This window comes from Thamnophis elegans, chromosome 12 (genome assembly GCF_009769535.1).
Source record: "Thamnophis elegans isolate rThaEle1 chromosome 12, rThaEle1.pri, whole genome shotgun sequence".
NCBI lineage: Eukaryota > Metazoa > Chordata > Lepidosauria > Squamata > Colubridae > Thamnophis > Thamnophis elegans.
Genome location: NC_045552.1, coordinates 37,890,745 through 37,906,413, shown reverse-complemented (window position 1 = coordinate 37,906,413; position 15,669 = coordinate 37,890,745). Strand labels below are relative to the sequence as shown.

Genomic DNA, 15,669 nt, shown 5'->3' with positions numbered 1-15,669 from the left:
TGAATCCCACCACTTCATCAATCTGAAATAGTATTTGGGAATAATTTCATTAAAATGGCCATATTCTATTTCAGCACTGAGAGCAGTCCTATCCAGTACTATCCTTGTCATTAAAAGGTCACAAAATAAACTAGTTTGTAAAGTTTTTTTTAAAGATTTATGCTAGCAGGTGGTTTGTATGTAATGCTTTACTAATGAATCTGTTTTATGTAAAGTTTTGCATTGCCAGAGCAGGCTTGCCATAATATTGGAATCTTTAATTTCATTTAATGCATTAATTTGAGTGCATGTTTCTCCAAAGGCATTTGGCCTTATAGTTGGTTTTTGCAAGTGGATGTTTGTGCATTATTTTGTAGTGCATTTGTATATGAGATTTGTTGTTATCTCAACTGCTAACAGTATATTTTGTAGCCCCCGGTTGTGGCGGTTGCTGTGCTTTTCATCTCTTGTTAGCCATTTGTTTGAGGTGGGTGGCCAAACCGAATGAATGAATGGATGTTTTCCATGCATGCTGCTTAAGCATTTTTCTTAGCCTTCTGCAAATATGATTTTAAATAGGCAAACTGCCATTTTCAAATAGTAACTTAAGGGCTATCGGTATTGTCAGGTTGCCCTACTGCTGATAGAGCATGGCAACCATATTGAAGGGCAGGAATGGATGCCCGTGATCAGACTCTGCCCACCACAAACCTGCCATTCCAAAGCAGCTCTCTCTCAACGCTCAGTTCTTGTTCTCTGGTTTGCTTGCTGTACTTTACTGTTTACCAGAGCCAGCCCTTATACATGGACTAACTACTTCATACAGGCAAGACTTCATCCCTCAGGTTTAAGAGGTTTAAGAGGTTTATTAACATTTATAGGCCGCCCTTTTCCCTGAGGGGACTCAGGGCGGCTTACATAAGATCAGGGGAGGGAAATACAAACAGTGACATAGACAAACATAGAGTAAAATAATGAGCAACATTCATTCATCCTTCGGGAGGGGCGCTTATCTTTGTCCCCAGGCCTGACGGGCTAGCCAGGTCTTAAGGGCTATGCGGAAGGCCTGGACGGTGGTGAGAGTACGAATCTCCACGGGGAGTTCGTTCCAAAGGTTCGGAGCTACTACTGAAAAGGCTCTCCTCCTTGTAGTTGCCAGCCGGCACTGGCTGGCAGATGGAATACGGAGGAGGCCCAATCTGTGAGATCTAATTGGTCGCAGGGAGGTAATTGGCAGAAGGCGGTCTCTCAAGTACGCAGATCCACTACCATGAAGGGCTTTATGGGTGACTAGTAGCACCTTGAAGCGCACCCGGAGATCGACAGGTAGCCAGCGCAGCTCGCGGAGGATAGGTGTTATGTGGGTGAACCGAGGTGCACCCACGATCACTCGCGCGGCCGCGTTCTGGACTAGCTGAAGTCGCCGGATGCTCTTCAAGGGCAGCCCCATGTAGAGCACATTGCAGTATTCCAGCCTAGAGGTCACAAGGGCCCAAGTGACTGTTGTGAGAGCCTCCCGATTCAGGTAGGGTCGCAACTGGCGCACCAGGCGAACCTGGGCAAATGCCCCCCTGGTCACAGCTGTCAGGTGGTGGTCAAAGGACAGCTGTGGATCCAGGAGGACTCCCAAGTTGCGAACCCTCTCTGAGGGGTTAGGGTTAGGAGGTTCTCTCTGCTTTCCTTGAATGATGTTTGCTGCAAATAGAATAGAATAGAGCTTAGAGGTCTTCTAGTCCAGCCCCCTGCTGAGGCAGGAGAACCTATACCACCTCAGATAAATGACTGACCAGCCTCTTCTTAAAAACTGGAGCGCCCATGATTTCTGGAGGCAAGCCAGAAATCTGGTTAATTGTACTCACTGTTTGGAAGTTTCCCCTTAATTCAAGGTTGCTTCTCTCCTTGATGAGTTTCCATCTATTGTTTCTTGTCCTGATGTCTAGTCAGAGGTGGGTTGCTGCTGGTTTGGCCCGGTTCAGTCGAACCAGTAGTGGAATACGACCCAGGCCTGCCACACCCCCGAATCAGTTCCCTTGCCGCCGCTGGGTCACTGCCATTTTGGATTTTAGTGACTGCACATGCACAGTTCACTGTAAATTGTTCTGTGCTTGAATGCAGAACAATTTACATTGAACACCGCACACGCTCACATCTGGCACGCACACGGGTTGTGAACCGGTAGTAAAACTGGCAGCAACCCACCCCTGCCTCTGCTGCTTTGTAGAATAATTTCTTTGTGGCAGCCTCTCAAGTACTGGAATATGTCTATCTCATCGCCCCTAATTTTATCATGTCACCTCTAATGCTATACGCTAGGATTTCTTTACTAATGTAACCGTTCCAGTACTATTAGTTGTACTCTAGTACAATTTCCTAGCAGGAATATCCCTTCTTAAAAAATTTCATTTTCATTTTCCTGATCTGACAAATTTTTCCACTAGACTTCTAATATTTTTAACCAATCAAGTTGATTGATATGATAAAAGTTATAAAATAGTGCACCACTAGACCTGTTAAAAATAACAAAAAAAAGGAACAGAGACTTTTATTTCATTAAGATGTATAGGATGGTTAATCATACAGGATATTTCCGCCAGACTGGCATTATCAATCAATTGGTATTTCTTCCTTTCCTGAATATAGTCCTATTTGAGTCCAATAATCTTTATGGCCTGAGCTCTACTTTCCCATTGTTCTACCCCCCACTGATTAAACCCCAATGCACTTTAAATCTATTTGTCCAGAATAGTTTTGCAAACACAATGGGAAAGCCACATGCAGAGTTATCTGAAGTTTCTTAAGGAAGAACTGGTTGTAAATGCAAACAAATGAAAAACAAAACTACCTTAGCTTAATCCTATCTAATGAGACAGGTGAATACCATGGTCTACAGTCCCAAAAAGATTTTGTTCAGCTGTTGCAGGTTCTGTCCGTGTACTGTTCCTTTCTGCTTGTTCTCTTGGGTGGATAATCTTCCCAGATCTTCCCCCGTGACTTTCTCCTGATCTCTCGGAGGTCTCTTTCTTCATCCCTGTTGTTGCTTTCCCACATTTGGGCTTTTTTTTTCTTCAGTTCCTTTTTGGGCCATCGTTCTCCTGGCCTTCTATCCATGTTGCTCCAATCCCATTGCAGATCAGTGGTGGATTTGATGACATCATGACTCACAAAGAGGTCAAGCACACAGGCAACTCAGCTCATAGGGATAAGGTACAATGGGTTAGGGGTAGGGCAGATGTGGCATTCATCAGGTTCTGAACAGTTCTGGAGAACCTGTAGCAGAAATTTTGAGTAGTTCAGAGAACTGGCAAATACCACCTCTGGTTGGCCCCGCCCCATCTATTCTCTGCCTCCCAAGTCCCAGCTGATTGGGAGGGAATGGGGATTTTGCAGTATCCTTCCCTGGAGTGGGGAGGGGATGGAGATTTTACAGTATCCTTCCCCTGCCATGCCCACCAAGCCATGCCACGCCACACCACACCCACCAAGCCACGCCACGCTCACCAAGCCATGCCACACCCAACAAGCCACACCCACAGAACCAACAGTAGAAATTTTTGAATCCCACCACTGGGTTAGGGTTAGGGTCAGACCAGGAAAATGGGGCTTCATTGGGCCAATCATAGATCTGTTCACAATATCCTTTAAATGCAGTTGCTGAAAGGCACCCAGGGCGCCATCTTGTCTGCCTTTCCACTTCCCTGATGTGGTGGCTCATCAAGGCCCATCAGAACCTTTTCCACCCTCACTTTAGCATGCTATGGATAATAATAATAACAGGGTCGCCAAGAAGGAACATGAAAAAATTGCAAAATACCAGGACTTAAAAATTGAAATTCAAAGACTATGGCACAAACCAGCAGTGGTAATTCCAGTGGTAATTGGCACACTGGGTGCTATTCTAAAAGCACTGGAATTACATTTAAAACAGTTAAAAATTGACAAAATCACCATCAGTCAAATGCAAAAAGCCGCACTGCTTGGATCTGCACGCATATTACGAAAATACGTTACGATGTCCTAGGCCCCTGGGTGGGGCCCGACTAGTAACCAATGCCAAATCCGGCGAAACAACTGGCCGCTGTGATACAATTGTATAATAATAATAATAATAATAATAATAATAATAATAATAATAACAGCAGCCGAGGTGGCGCAGTGGTTAGAGTGCTGTACTGCAGCCACTTCAGCTGACTGTTATCTGCAGTTCGGCGGTTTAAATCTTACCGGCTCAGGGTTGACTCAGCCTTCCATCCTTCCGAGGTGGGTAAAATGAGGACCCAGAGTGGGGGCAATATGCTGACTCTGTAAACCGCTTAGAGAGGGCTGAAAGCCCTATGAAGCGGTATATAAGTCGAACTGCTACTGCTATTGCTAATAATAATAATGATAGCCACTGCCATTATTCACCTTAATTAATAGTCCTAGTGATTTCTACATAGCAACTTAAGCAGTAGTGGGATTCAGCCGGTTCGTACCTGTTCAGGCAAACCAGTTGTTAAATTACCCACCCCCACATATCACAGTGGATCCTGGGCGCCGCGCAGCCTGCAATGGAGAAACGGGCAATGGAGCAGACAGCACGAGGGAAGGAGAAGGCCACTTTCCCTCTTTCTTCCCCCTGCTCCTCCTCTTTCCCTCATACCAGCCACTCCATTGCCCATTTCTCCAGCGCAGCAGCCAGGATCCACTTTGATAGAGGGGTGGGGGTGTAATAATTTGCCCACCCAAAGTAACCCCACAGTCTCTCCTACATTGGGCCCAGCTTTGATTGTGCTGCCAACTTAATTCCTCATCCCTCTCACTTTTGCTTGCAGACTGACCAACACCCCCTTCCTGCAGCTCCACAGAGAGGAGGGGAATCTCACTGTCCGCATCCCCCCAATTCTTCACCTTCCCGTACGAGCTCTTGGGAGCATCAACTCCTTGTCTCTATGATAACCCCATCCCTCGTTCCTCGGAAACCTCACCCCTTAAAGGAGCCACATCCAGGAGGCTGAAACAGCTATGAGACCAATGTGCAGACAAATAGCCTTTTGGCAAAGGGTGGAAATTTAAGAAGCAGTTCACCCAGGGCAGATTGGTCATTGTGGGAGGATCGTCCAGCATGTGCAACAGATTTGGAGGATAGAGATGGGCCACACCTCTCATGACAGCCAACTTGACCTTGGGCGAATAGGTTGTTAAATGATTTGAATCCCACCACTGAACTTAAGAGTGTCTGAGGAATTATTATTATGGTTGGTCACACAATCAGCCAGATGTTTAGACTGGATTTGATGCCGGGTGGGGTAGACAGTGGCCACAAGCCCCAGGCTATGAGCAGGGGACTTTTGTTTATAGCCTGTCCTTGATCTATCAATGCTGCATCCGGAGACAAGGCAGTATCAAGCCACAATTGAGCTGTTGCTCCCAAATGTGAAGGCTGCTGCAGGCAGTTCAACTCTAGCAAGGTAGTTGCACTTACAGGAAACCTTAGTTTAGATTCTGGACAACCCTTAAGTAGCAGGTTAGCAGAGTGAACCAAGGCAACCCACCATCTCCCCTCCAAATGTTTCTCCTCTTCTCCTGCATTCTGTACATCTCTCTATCCTCTTCTTCCTGTCATCTCTCTTCCTCCACTTCTCTTTTGCAAAGAGACCATTCCCACCAGAGATCAAGAAGAATGAGAAATTAGCCCCCACAATCCAAAGAAGACCCAAGACCCTGCTCAGATCATTGGGGAGGGGGCAATTGCAATTGGCAATGGGACCGGAGATCCAGCATATTTTCCCCACAGTTTTGTAAACTCATCAGGTCCCTTTCAGTTGCAGGCTTAAAAATGAGAATAATGCCAGGCACAGGCAGCTACGAGGCCCCTCTCAGCTCCAAAGCCCTGACTTTGGTTCACCTATAGTCTCTATACAAGCAACCTCACAGGGTTATTGTTGGGATGAACAATTGGAGGAAGGAACACCAGCCAGGCTACCTGCAGGAAGGTAGGCTGTAAACGATAGAAACAAAACAGTCAATAAATAATCCACAGTCTAAGAAACAAGAGGCATGATCACAAGAGTCAATCCCACTAGGAGGCTTAATTCAGTCTAACTGCAACCAGAGGTGGGTTACCACCAGTTTGGCCCGCTTCAGCCAAACCGTTAGTGGTATTTTGGCTGGGGTTGCAGAACTGGCAGCAACCCAGGCTGGCCATGCCCCCAAACCAGTTCCCTGGCCACCGCTGCCATTGTTACCATGTTGTTTAGTAGTGCACGTGCGTGCGCAGTTCACTGTAAATTGTTCTGTGCATGCGCAAATAACAATTTACATTGAACTGTGCACACATGTGTAGCACATGTCAAGTGTGTGTGAAGCGAACCGGTAATAAAACCGGGAGCAACCCAGCATCGACTGCAACCCAGCATCGTCTGCCCCTCCTCATCTTAGAGGGGTATTCTGCAATTTCCCTCTGGAATTCAACATGCAAGTATTGGCAACAATCTCATGGAACCAATAGGTCAAGGACAGGCTGTAAACAACAGCCCACCACTTGCAACCTGGCGCCAGAGGCTGCTCCCATGTCTGCTGTTATTACTCCCCCTGATTTGCCTCTATATTTTGAGTTACTTCTGGCAAGGCTTTAATTTATTTGCTCTGGGTAAAGTTCTGCCAATTCTGCTTCTGTGAATACTTTATTCAGTATTATAAGCTAAAGGTAAAGGTTCCCCTTGCACATATGTGCTAGTCATTCCCGACTCTAGGGGGCAGTGCTCATCTCTGTTTCACAGCCAAAGAGCCAGCACTGTCCGAAGATGTCTCTGTGGTCATGTGGCTGGCATGACTAAACGCTGAAGGTGCACGGAACTCTGTTACCTTCCCACCAAAGGTGGTTCCTATTTTTCTACTTGCATTTTTTACATGTTTTAAAACTGCTACGTTGGCAGAAGCTGGGACAAGTAATGGGAGCGCATTCTGTTAGGTGACACTAGGGATTCAAACCGCCAAACTGCCAACTGCCAACTGCCAACCTTTCTGATCAACAAGCTCATCGTCTTAGGCACTGAGCCACCATGTCCCTTATTCAGTATTATAAATCAGCATTAATCTGCCAGCCTTTGTTCTAACTGATTCTGGATGTTGTTGTTTTTTCAGAACTGGTGCATTTGTTTCAAATATACTCTTGTTGGACTCAATCTGTAATAACAGACCATTATTTCTTTGTTTTCAACACTGTATGTTTATAACCTTTTCTTCCAATAGTTCTGCAGCTGTTGGCCCTGGTTGCTCAGCCCACAGTCCTAAGGCCTGTAACCAATACCCCCACACACACAATGTTCAGGAACTCCAACATCTAGCGACCACTGAGCAGTATGGCTTTCTGTAATTTACATTACAGTGATTAGTGGCTCAGTGGCTAAGATGCTAAGCTTGTTGATCAGAAAGGTTGGCAGTTCGGCGGTTCATATCCTTAGTGCTGTGTAACAGAGTGAGCTCCCGTTACTTGTCTCAGCTTCTGCCAACCTAGCAGTTCGAAAGCACATAAAACATGCAAGTAAAAAATTAGGAACCACCTTTGGTGGACAGATAACCGCGTTCCGTGCACCTTCGGCATTTAGTCATGCCGGCCACATGGCCATAGTATTGTCTTCGGACAGCGCTGGCTCTTCGGCTTCGCAACAAAAATGAGCACCCCCACCCCTAGAGTCAGGAATGACCAGCACATATATGCGAGGGGAACCCTTACCTTTATATATATATTTATGGAAGAGACACACTGTTTGAAATTCCTCTAATTAGACCTGTTCAGTATGGTTGAACCTCTGGCATAGCTCTCATCTTCCTCAGATCACACAAGCCCCCCCCAACTACATCAAAGTTGAGTTAAGATTAGGGGATGGCGATGATGATGATGATTTCTTCCCAAGACCTACTGCTTGTATTCTCAGGAGGTGACTTCCCTTCTGTTTTCTCACAGTTCTGTGGACAGTTCTATCCAGCCATGATCCCACACTTTTTCAAACAATTTTCAAACATCCCTGCCAACTTTTCTTTCCTATCATAAATCTTCCCATTCTTTTTACAAGATGCCTTTTGTTTCAGAACAGAGTTGCTCTTCAACTCTTACGCAACTTCAATCTTGTACTCCCCCCCCACCTCATTGATTTTATTATTTTACTTAAATTGCCCGAGCAACTATAAAACTTCAGCCTGCAGCTCTTAGCATAACTTTCTCTGGTGCTAACTTGCATAGAAGAAAAGAAGCAGTCTCCAAAACCATGGCCATGTGCGCATCAAAGCATCAGGAAACTCTATTTTAGCTGAATAATTTATAGTCCTGAAAATATTAATTTTGTTTTCAGCAGCAGGGAGTTCATATAATAAACTGACATTATTAAAATATAATGCAATCATAAATATGTGGTACTAAATTCATTTTTGTGGGGGGAAACTTTTCAGATGGAACACAGTAATTATAACTAGGGAATGGTCAGATTATATATCAGCTAAGCATTAGAAGAAACTTTCCTTGAGATTCTTCTACTAAAAAGCAACCAAAACAGCAAAAAGAAAAGAAAAGAAGAAAGAAAGAAAGAAAGAAAGAAAGAAAGAAAGAAAGAAAGAAGGAAAGAAATGAATGAATTTCAGTTATGCATGTTATTTTCAACACACATGAAATAGAAATATACCCAGTTGGCAATGTATTTCCCTCAGGTTTATAACAAAGTTATAATTACTGAAAATATTGGAACACCCAACCACACCCATACCAGTGGTGGGATTTAATTTTTTTTACTACTGGTTCATGGCCTGGTGGGCATGGCAGGGGAAGGATACCATTCCCTCCCCACTCCAGGGGAAGGTTACTGCAAAATTCCCATTGCCTCCTGATCAGCTGGGACTCGGGAGGCAGAGAATAGATGTGGGTGGGGCCAGCCAGGTAGTTTCATGATAGTCTTGAAGATGAATATCGTACAACTGCAGTAGCTGCCCACACCTTCTCCAAATTTAATTTCTTCAGGATTCCTGGCTGCTGGAATTTGGATGCATAACACCCTAGAAGATAGGCTCAAAATCCAGAGGGACTTTGACTGACTTGAACACTGGGCCCTATCTAACAAAATGAAATTCAATGTAGTGAAAAGTAAAGTCCTACACTTAGGTAAGAAAAACCAAAAGTAGACATGGGTGAAACCAGGCTTAATAGCAGAGACTGTGAGAGGGATCTTGGAGTCTTAGTGGACAACCAGCTAAATAGAAGCCAACAATAAGCAGTGGCAGTCAAAAAAGCCAATGCAATCGTAAGTTGCATTAACAGAGGGATACAATCAAGAACAAGTGAGGTATTAATACAATAAAGCCCTAGTAAGGCCACACCTAGAGTACTACATCCCGTTTTGATCACCACACTATAAAAAAGATGTTGAAACTCTAGAAAAAGTGCAGAGAAGAGCAACCAGGATGATGAAGGGATTGGACATTAAAACATATGAAGAACGGTTACAGGAATTGGGCATGGCTAGTTTAGTGAAGAGAAGGACCAGGGGAGAATGAGAGCAATATTCCAATATTTGAGGGGCTGCCTCAGTGAGGAAGGAGTCAAGTTATTTTCCAAAGCACCTGAAGGCTGGAAAAGCAATAATGGATGGAAACTGACCAAGGAGAGATTCAACCTAGAAATAAGGAGGAATTTTCCGACAGTGAGAACAATCAACCCATGGAGCAGAAGTTGCCTTCAGAAGTTGTGGGAGCTTCATCACTGGAGGCTTTCAAGAAGAGATTGGATTGTCATTTTTCAGAAATGGTGTAGGGTCTCCTGCTTGAGCAGGAAGGTTGGGCTTGATGACCTATAAGGTCTTTTCCAACTCTATTAATCTGTTAAATCTGATACATTACTCCATTTGAGGTACCTTAGTTAAAAGATGGTAGCTCTATAATGCCCTGTTTTGTCCAGTTAAAGCAGAGGTGGGTTCCTACTATTCGGTCTGGTCCGGAAACCTGACCGTACTGATTCTATCCTGGGCACCACCATCTTTTTTTTTCAAAGAATTTTTTAAAATTCTTTTACATACCATTTTAACTATACATTCACATAATTGTTATTCTTCTTTACATTTATCATTCTTATATGTTTATTATTTCATTTAATAAGTTATAATATACAGTTCGGGTTGCTTTATTTACCATCCCTTCCTCCTTTTGTAACACCTCCTTGTTTTCCCTTTCTTTTCTCCCTCCCTCCCTTCTCTACTTTCTCCCTTCCTCCTCTCCTTCTCCTTCCTTCTTCCCGTACCTTTCTCCTACTCCTGCTCTTCCCCTTCCTACCCTCTCTCCTTCTCTTTCTCTCCCTTCCATCCTCCTCTCCTTACCTCTTTCTTCTTTCCCCCGTCTTCCATTCATTCTCTCCTCCTCTCTCCCTTTCTTTGTTTCCTTGGGATGGTATTTCCACCAATCCAAATATAATTTCGCTTCATTTCTTATTCCCTTACCTTCGGTAGTCTACCCTAGTAATGTCTCCTCCCCCCACTTTATATCTCACTCTTGGATATATACTTATATATTTAATATTTTCTTTTCTGTTTTCCCCTTCTCCCACCGCCCTTTTCCATTTAATAGTGCATCATCTGGGTACTTTATCTTCTCCCTACTTTCTTTTCTAGCTTGCTTTCTCTAGCCAATCATAAAATCTTCCCCATGTCTTGAAGTACTCTGATTCTTCTTTATCTTTTATTTTCATTGTCAACCTATTCATCTCTGCACAATCTAATATCTTTTTTATTATCTCTTTGTCTTTTGGTAGCTTATTTGATTTCCAATTTTGGGCAAATACAATTCTCGCTGCTGTAGTTACATGTATAATCAAATAAGTATCCTATTTCTTGAAAGAGGGTGCCGCCATCTTGATTTTCTGTTCTGCACATGCGCAGATCAATCTTCATTGGAAAAATGTAATTTTTATTCCTTTTTAAATGTTGTCCACATGCACAGATCATTTTAAGTGCAAATATGCACACACACACACACACAATTTTTCAGGCGCCGAACCAGTAATAATGGTGTCCGGAACCCACCCCTGAATTAAAGGTGATAGAAGCTAGAGGCTTAGTAAACGTCAGCATGGAGCAGTCCCTCACTGCTGTTCCCTTTCCTTCCTGGAAGATTCTTGATTCCTTTTGACTCTTCCGAGTGCCTGAGCTTCAAAGTCTGGCATGCTCCCTTTTGCAAGCTGTCCTCCACAGCCAGAAAATAGGAAGTGAAAGGGTCAATGATGTCCCTCTTCTTTGCAGCAGAGGAGGAGGAGGAGCCTGTAAACAACTGTATATTGGCATTTTAATTTCTTTTCTTTCCCCTTTGGGTTGTCAGAGTTTGGCTGAGGGGAAATTTGTGCTGCCTGTCAGGGAGAGAAAGTGACTTTGGTTCCCTTTCCCCAACATTTCTGAATCTGGAGAAGTAAAAGCAACTGCAAAACATTTTCACCTGCTTTTGAAGGCCTGAGAGTGGCATGAAATGGCACAATTCTGTGATTCAGTGAAACTATAATTTTAAGATGAAAGAGAAATCCCAATTTCTAAAGGGCTGTTTCCTCCCAAGATTTAAACTGCCTCAGACATTCTCTTCTGTTTGCCTTCCTTTCTAAGGCAGAAAACTCCTATTTCCATTGCAAGACCTCCTCCCTCCTGGAAAAACCAAGGGTGAGATATGAATTAATGAGTTTAATGTTGGATATTCTTCTGGGGTCATACCCAATAAAATAAAGAGCCTGGTGTTTGAAGTATTTTTATTGATTCTCAGTGCTTGAGCATTCAGCTGTACCTTCCGCACTAATGCAACATTGAATACTGCATGGCTTCCAAGATATTGTACTTCACTATAGTGGCCCAGCAGGATCCATTTGAGCTGCTGATGGACTCGAATAGCGAGGAACCCTATGAGTCTGCTATGGAAGATGTGGAGGACCCTGGGCAGGGTTCAGACTCAGAGCAGGGACGAGAGAGGCTGGTTGGCCACCAGGAGACACCTGAGGCATGGAGCTGTGGGGAAGATCAAAGGCAGTTTATCCCTGATGCCAGACAGAGAAGGGCGGAGAAATGGAAGCAGCAGCTGCGGAGGCAGACTCATAAGAGATAATCAAGCCCAGATGGTTGTGGCTTGGCCCCTCCCAAGAGTATATATAAGTTAGAACCTGTGAGGGGTCCTTTTGCAGGACACAACCATTCATAACAGTCTTGAGGAACTCTTGTCTGGTCTGTTTTGTATTTCCGTTCTGTTTGGTTTGGGTTGCTGCCAACCCTTCTGGCATGAGAGTGTTGCCTGGGCTTTCAGCCAATGGAGTTGTAATTCCTATGATTAAAGAGTGGCAAATAGCCAAGCCTGTGTCTGCATTACTCATAGGCCGGAGGAGTGGTCAGAACAGTTTGTGTCCTGCCCCAAACAAACAAAGCTAAGCCACTATGGAGCAACTCCGTGCTAAGAACGCCCAATTGGCACAACAGGTGGCTGGCCAGATAGCTCAGCTGCAGGGGCCTGTTATTCCCCACCAGCCTTGGAGGAAATGTCCGGTTGCTGTGCCTGACAGGTTTGACGGCACCCAAGCCATGTTTCCAGCTTTCTTGGGACAATGCCAGCTTTTTATCAGTCTGAGAGCAGAGGACTTTCCCACTGACCAGGCTAAGGTGGGATTTATTATCAGCTTGCTCTCAGACACCGCAGCTCGTTGGGCTACTCCTTTGTTGTCCCAGGCTAGTCCTTTGCTGGACGATTTCAGGGGGTTTCGTGATCACCTCAGACTCATGTACGAGGACCCCATTAAGGAGGGAACAGCCACCAAACTGCTCAAGACACTGCAGCAAGGCCGGGGCTCCTTGCAGGATTATGTCAGCGAATTTCAGCTCCTTAGCCAAGATTCGGCCTGGAATGAATCTTCATGGACACTTTTCAAGATGGGCAACCTGCAGGATGAGCTGATGTGGGTGGACAGGCCACCGATGTTCAACGCGCTGATCCACCTGTGCCTCCGGATAGATGCCTGGTTGCAGAGGCGGGTGCCTTGCCACACCTCCCAGGAGAGCAGGGTGGTGCCGATCCCGCAGGAGACCCTAGCTCCACAGGAGGAGCCCATCAATTTGGGCACCACCAAACCCCGCTTGTCGCGAACAGAGATGGACAGACAGTGTGCAAGGGGGTTGTGTTTCTATTGCGAGGATCTTAGACACCTGGTCCCAGCTTGCCCCAAGAAGAATAGGGGGGTTGCAAGGTCTGGGGCCTACCCCTCAGCTCCAGAACAACTTGTTGGGAAACAGTCGGAGCATGATCTGAGGGAGTCCTTGGGTTGGGCACACACTGAAACAGAGATGTACCGCCCTCCCCAGCACATGATCTTGGCAGCACGTATTCTCCTGTCTGGTAGTCTGCCAGGGATTCCAGCCCATGCCCTGGTTGATTCCGGGGCTACCACGAACTTCATGGATGAGACATTTGTGACCAAGTACGATGGACCCACCAATGCTGGTCGAGACCATTGATGGCCGGGTGCTCCTGTCTGGGCCTATCAAGGCCACCATGCAGCCCTTGTGCCTGGTCCTTGGGGATCACGAAGAGGCCATCCAGTTTTACATTGCTTCGGGCCTGCATTTCCCCATGATCCTGGGCTTGGCTTGGCTACGGGCGCACGACCCTCAGATTTATTGGTCCCAGAACCTGGTGACGTTCCTGTCCCTGCAATGTGTCGACCACACTCATCATGTCTGTGCAAGCCAGGTGCTCAGTTCGACCAGGGTATCCTTGCTGCCGGACTTAGTGGAGTTCGCAGATGTCTTCAGTGAGCAGGAGGTGGACCAAATGCCACCGCACCAGCCTTATGACTGCCCCCTTGACTTGGTAGTGGACGCGAAGCTCCCTGTGGGTCGCCTGTACTCCATGTCCGAGATAGAGTTGACTGCATTGTGGGACTTTCTGAACAAGAACCTCACCCAGAGTTTTATCTGGCCCTCACCTTTGCCACTGTCTGCTCTGGTCTTGTTCGTCAAAAAGAAGAGTGAGGATCTGAGACTGTTGCGATCATCGTCGCTTGAATGCCATCACAGTGCACAACAGTTACCCACTGCCCCTGATTTCTGAGTTGTTGGAGCAGCTCCGGGAGGCGACAGTTTTCACGAAACTGGACTTGCACGATGCTTATAACTTGGTCTGAGTCTGGGCGAGGGACAAATGGAAGACGTCCTTCAGCACCCGGTATGGACATTTTGAGTACACAGTCATGCTGTTCGGCTTGACCAACACCCCGGCAGTTTTCCAGCACTTTATGAACGATATCTTCCTGGACCTCTTGGATCAGTTTGTCGTCATTTACTTGGATGACATTTTGATTTACTTGACTTCTCGGAAGGATCATCTGCAGCACCTACGCCACACTTGGTCCTGCAACGAATCCAGGAGCATCGTTTGTTCACAAAGCTGGAGAAGTGTCAGTTCTGACAGACTACCATCAAGTTCCTGGGGTACCGTATCTCCCCTGAAGGAATTGCGATGGAGCTGGGCAATGTAGAGGCATTGCACAGTTGGCAACCTCCTTGGTGAGTGAAGGATGTCCAGTGACTCCTCCAGTTTGCCAACTACTACCGGACCTTCATCCCCAGCTTTGCTTTCCTGACCGCACCCCTCACTCAGCTCCTGCAGAAGAAAGTGCCGTTTCACTGGGGGCAACACGTTTTCGAGGCCCTGAAGCATGCCTTCACGAAGGAGCTGATCCTGAAGCACCCTGATCCCCATCGTCCATTTGCAGTGGAGGTGCATGCGTCTGACATCGCGGTGGGCACTGTGTTACTACAGGCTCATGCCCCTCACAGTACCCTTTTCCCAGTGACATGCGGTGAGGTTTATGGCTGGTGAGGCAGCATTTTTTTTAGACTTGTGGACTTCAACTCCCAGAATTCACAGCCAGGCATGCTCAGTTCCGATTTAAAGCGACAGCATTTGTTTTTCTAAACTTATTTGCTAATAAGTTTCCTTCTTTTTTTTCTTCTCCCTTCCCCTCCTTCCTCCCTCTCTCACTCCCTCCCCCCTCTCTCAAACACACACACACACACACACACACAAAGTTGCACCAGGATTCAGAAAATTTAGGTTTTCCTCCTCAACCCATGTTAGCAATACCACTAGCAGGATTTTGGGTGGCAGGTGTAAGTAGAAGTGGAAATTCATTCTACTGAAAACATTGTTTTTGCTTATGATTGGATAATTAAAATTTCAGAAGACCCAAAGGCATAGTATTAGAGTGTTACATAGTGCATAAACTAAAGAACTGTCTCAATATGCTCCCTCCCCCCTCTCTCAAACACACACATACAGACACAAAGTTGCACCAGGAGGATGAAGTTTGAATTCCTCCCCCTCTCTCCGACCCAGACATGCACGTACCTTTTCCAGCTGTTTCACAGAGGATTTCAACTCTGCTCTTGCCTGCCATCATGAAAAGAAAAAAAAATGTAAAAGAAAAAAGGCAAAGAGGTGAGGTAGGCAGAGCTAGTTGCTGCCAGAGTCACCGTGTGGATGACTCTGCTTAACTGTTTAAAAAAGCCTGTAAAAAGACGCCCTCTACAGGAGGCAGAAGACGACGTGCCTCATCTATGTCAAGAATTTTTCAGCTTTTAACCCTTGTTTAGCTCTGCTCGAGTGATCATAAAGTCAAACTAGATGAGGCACCTTGTTCTCCTGCCACCTCCT

At 45.7% G+C, this 15,669-nt stretch overlaps 1 long non-coding RNA gene across 1 annotated transcript; it reads right to left on the bottom strand.

The window, feature by feature from the left end:
- Window positions 1–2,489: 2,489 nt before the first annotated feature.
- On the bottom strand, window positions 2,490–15,405 carry LOC116515996. The gene is made up of 2 exons (XR_004256297.1): window positions 15,364–15,405; window positions 2,490–3,246 (listed from the first exon to the last, which is right to left on the bottom strand). It is a non-coding gene; the product is annotated as an uncharacterized LOC116515996 (long non-coding RNA).
- Window positions 15,406–15,669: the final 264 nt, after the last annotated feature.